Source organism: Tamandua tetradactyla, chromosome 1 (assembly GCF_023851605.1).
Source record: "Tamandua tetradactyla isolate mTamTet1 chromosome 1, mTamTet1.pri, whole genome shotgun sequence".
NCBI classification, from domain to species: domain Eukaryota; kingdom Metazoa; phylum Chordata; class Mammalia; order Pilosa; family Myrmecophagidae; genus Tamandua; species Tamandua tetradactyla.
The window spans coordinates 193,487,613-193,491,943 of NC_135327.1; the positions used below are offsets into that span (position 1 = coordinate 193,487,613).

Below are 4,331 nucleotides of genomic sequence, written 5' to 3' on the forward strand. Positions count from 1 at the left end.
ACCTTCCTGGGGCCAAAAGGGGAAACAGAGGAATCACTGAAAACCACGGTAATTGAGGCACGAATTTCAGAAACGGTGGCTGTTTCCGAAAGAGAAAAAAGCAAGCAAACAAAAACCCACTCTCTCTCTCTCTTTCTGACGATGAAAGTACAGAGTGCGTGGGCTGGGCACAGTAAGTCTCCCTAGGGACTGCTCCGGCAGACAGAGCAGCACTCAAAAAGCACCAGCCTCCTGCTGAGGAGAGGCCGGGAGTTTATAAGCCCAACAAGAAGAGAGGCTGGAGCAGAAGTGTGAGACCTCCGGGAAGAGGCTGACAGCAGGGACGGGAGAGACTCACTGGTCACGCCCTGCCCCGCGTCTGCTCCTTCCAAAGTGACAGCCCTTCGGGAGATGACACCCACCTGCATTCTAGCTGCGTCCCTGCACTCGCCAACCAAAGAAGGGATCTAATGTGCAAAGCCCTCAGTGTGAACTGGAGCCAGCTATAAAATTAAATCTTAAAAAGGCATCTTACACGGCTTATGTACAATTATACTTCTTCAAGAAGTGATTGTTATATATATGTTTATTGATCTGCTCCCGTCCCTCCCCTCCCCCCCCAACTCCCACCTAAAGCGGGTACTTTAAAAAGACAAGGAACCGCAGAGACCAGCAGGCCCGTGGACTGGCGTGGGGCTGGCCCGCCTCTTTGCTGGGAGGCCCAGAGCCTCCAGAGGTCATTCGTGGGAGCAGGTTTCAAGGGAGGACCACGACGGACCACCGTCGGCCCTGGAGGTGATGGCTAAGACAGGAAGTTAGGGCAGGACAGGGGAGGGAGGAGCAGTAGGACAGATGGCTGTCTCGTGGAAAGAGGAAAGAAAGCCAGTCCTGATGACGCTGGCGTGAGCCCATCGCAGGGGCCAACACAGCGAAGGCATTTTGTGTGTGTTTCACATTCCGTCCTCGAACCCTGTGATCCTTCATTAGACACTGGAGTTCTCTTCTCTTCCTGGGTCGGCTTCGAACCCCCCTCACCGGGCTACGTTCTTGGTGGCGGCGAGCGGAGCGACCATGCGTCCTCTGGCCTCAGTACTTGTCCACCTGAGCCAGCTCGGGCGTCAAGTTGACAGTTATGTTTTTGTACAAGGCGTCATACGTGACGTTTGCAAAGTACTTCAGGTTGCTGAGGCCGTCCAGGGCTTGCCGTTCCTTTGACTTCCTCAGCAGAGCATACCTTCCAAGAAACTGGACTTCTCCTCGATGATGATAAGGGATGGACTTGTACTTGCCCGTGTCACCTTCCGGCCGACTCACGGAGTAGCCTGAGTTCTGTACTCTGTTCCAGAGGTCATCGTCCTCTCCGCCCCAGCCCCAGAACGCATTGGGGAAGCCGTTGATTTTCCGAAACTGTTCCACCGTTAAGCCGCTCACGCCACCAAAGAACTCGGTGTAAGGAAGCAGATACAGGTACTTGTCCAGCCTGGCCGCGAAGTGCCTCGGCATGTGCCCACACCCGTAGTAGTTGCGGTCGCTTTCCGGTATGTGGTCCACGTCGTGGAAAATCAGATAGTCCCAATCCAGGTCCTTCATTGCTTCTTGAAAACCGACATCGAAGAGCATGGCCCGATTGAAAGACTGCGAGCTCGCTTGCTCAACCACATAAAATGCAAACCGCAGGCGCTGGCGCTGAAGCATGGGGATCCGATGTCTGAGAAGGACGGGGAGGTGCTCACGGCGATTCCGGAAAGGGATAAGGATTGCCACCTTCCATCGAGGCATGCAATCCGAGGGCTTCCAGTGACCTCCGAGCTGGATGGTTGGGTCTCGGGAGAAGATCTCATGAATGTCATCCATGCTGATTTCACTCATGTTTATGTCTATGGGGCCCTTCATGGAAGGGAGCCTTTCAGGGCAGGTGTGATTCGCAAAAATAGGTGAAGTCTTCAGGGAGAAAAGTTGTGGTTTGTAGAAAAGTTTCATTGTGATTCAAGTCAAGAGGATAATCTGAGTCGTTCCCGCTGCTGTTCCTCTTGGCGTAGGCGCCGCGGACCATCTGCTCGTAAACCTGCGCACCGATGGTCCTCACGTTGTCGCGGATCAGGATGCCCTGAGCTTGCATCATGAAGAGGTAGGTGTTCACTATGCCGGGCGCCACATAGGCGAAGTAGAGCAGCGAGGACGACAGCGAGAAGAAGAAGAGCGCGGCGAGCAGCGAGCCACGCGGCAGCCGCAGGGCCCGGCGGACACGCATGCTGCAGCCGCCGCGGCCCAGCCCGCTCCCGCTCCCCGCGCGCCCCGCGCCCCGCGCGCCCGGGCGCCGCCGCCTCCCGCCTCCAGCTCCGCCGCAGGCCGGGCCACCTAAAAAATGTTTTTGCATGAGAAGCAACAAAGGAATTTCAGTATTGTAGGGTGTTGAAAATAGATGGTAATTCATATTTTAAAACTAACGTGTGAGTTAAAGCAAAAAATGTTTATTGGTACAAAATTTATATTTTGACTAGTGCATCTCCTAATATAACTTATATGGACAGTTTAATTGAACACCATAAGTACATGGAACCTTGAGTAGGACATGAGATTTTGTAGGTTTGTTCAGAATGATGCCCCGATAAATCCCAGAGTGATTTGAGCAGTGAATAAAAAAGTATTTGCAAAGTCAACAACAACAACAACAAAATTACACTATCTATCCAGGACACAAATCAGATGAAGAATAGCTGAGAAAACCTGTAGAGTTAATCCTGCACTATTCTAAAGGTCTAGAATAAACAACAAAGAAGAGCCAAATCTCTGCCCCCACGCGCCTGAACCTGTTGGCGTCCAGTGACCAGAGTCCACGAATTTTCCGCTCCGCCGCCGCGGAGCTACCCTGACCCCAGCTTTCTACCCTTTGAGAACACTGAGAATAATGTCTCTGCATCAGTTTTTACTAGAGCCAATCACTTGCCATGCATGGAACAGGGATCGTACCCAAATTGCCCCTAGTCCCAATAACCACGAAGTCCACATCTATAAGAAAAACGGAAGCCAGTGGGTGAAAGCTCTTGAACTCAAAGAGCGCAATGGACATATCACAGGTATTGACTGGGCGCCCAAGAGCGACCATATCGTCACTTGTGGGGCAGATCGCAATGCCTATGTCTGGAGTCAGAAAGATGGTATCTGGAAACCAACCCTGGTGATCCTGAGAATTAATCGTGCAGCCACTTTTGTGAAGTGGTCCCCACTAGAAAACAAATTTGCTGTGGGAAGTGGAGCGCGACTCATTTCTGTTTGTTACTTCGATTCTGAAAATGACTGATGGGTAAGCGAGCACATTAAAAAGCCTATTCGTTCCACAGTCCTCAGCTTGGATTGGCATCCCAACAATATTTTGCTGGCAGTGGGATCTTGTGACTTCAAATGCAGAGTGTTCCCTGCCTACATTAAAGAAGTGGATGAAAAGCCAGCCAGTACGCCATGGGGCAGCAAGATGCCTTTTGGCCAGCTGATGTCAGAGTTTAGTGGCAGTGGCACTGGTGACTGGGCCCACGGGGTCAGCTTCTCTGCCAGTGGGAGCCGCCTTGCCTGGGTCAGCCATGACAGCACTGTGTCTGTTGCTGATACCTCAAAAATTGTGCAGGTTTCAACTCTGAAAACAGGGTTCCTGCCGCTCCTAAGTGTATCGTTTATCTCTGAGAATAGCGTTGTAGCTGCTGGCCACGACTGCTGCCCAATACGATGACCGCGGTTGCTTGAACTTCGTCTCCAAACTAGACCTTCCAAAACAGAGTATCCAGCGTAATATGTCAGCCATGGAATGGTTCCGCAACATGGACAACAACTGAGGACCGCAATACAGCCTTCAAGACTCTGCATCAGAATAGCATCACTCAAGTGTCTATATATGAGGTGGACAAGCAAGACTGTCCCAAATTTTGTACTACTGGCATCGATGGAGCCATGACAATTTGGGATTTCAAGACTTTAGAGTCTTCTATACAGGGCCTTCGAATAACGTGAAGCTGAGTGAACCTCCAGGATTTAGCATGACAGACTGCAACTGACCATAGCTCTGCCGTTTGTATGATGGAGAGGAAAGCCAGGCCGAGAAACACTGAGAACATAGTGTTCAAATATCATTTGTGTGTTTGTTTGAATATAATTGGTGAACTTGTTGGTCTTTTAAAAGAAGCAGTAGCTTTTTTTTTTTTTTTTTTTGCTGTTTTCATTACATTCTTGACCAGAGCTTCTCTTTAATCAATCTATTATGGAAAATTGTTACACTAACTTAAAGAAAGGGGAGGGAGGTATGTAAATTGTCTGCTAGAAATTTAAATAAAAATAATAAATGTAAAAAAAAAAAAAGAGCC

The 4,331-nt window shown here is 50.1% G+C and overlaps 2 pseudogenes; one reads left to right on the forward strand and one right to left on the reverse strand.

Moving 5' to 3' along the window:
• Positions 1 to 603: 603 nt before the first annotated feature.
• On the reverse strand, positions 604 to 2,230 carry LOC143673965 (beta-1,4-galactosyltransferase 5 pseudogene; annotated as a pseudogene).
• Positions 2,231 to 2,927: 697 nt separating this feature from the next.
• On the forward strand, positions 2,928 to 3,981 carry LOC143682267 (actin-related protein 2/3 complex subunit 1A pseudogene; annotated as a pseudogene).
• The last annotated feature ends 350 nt before the right edge of the window (positions 3,982 to 4,331 follow it).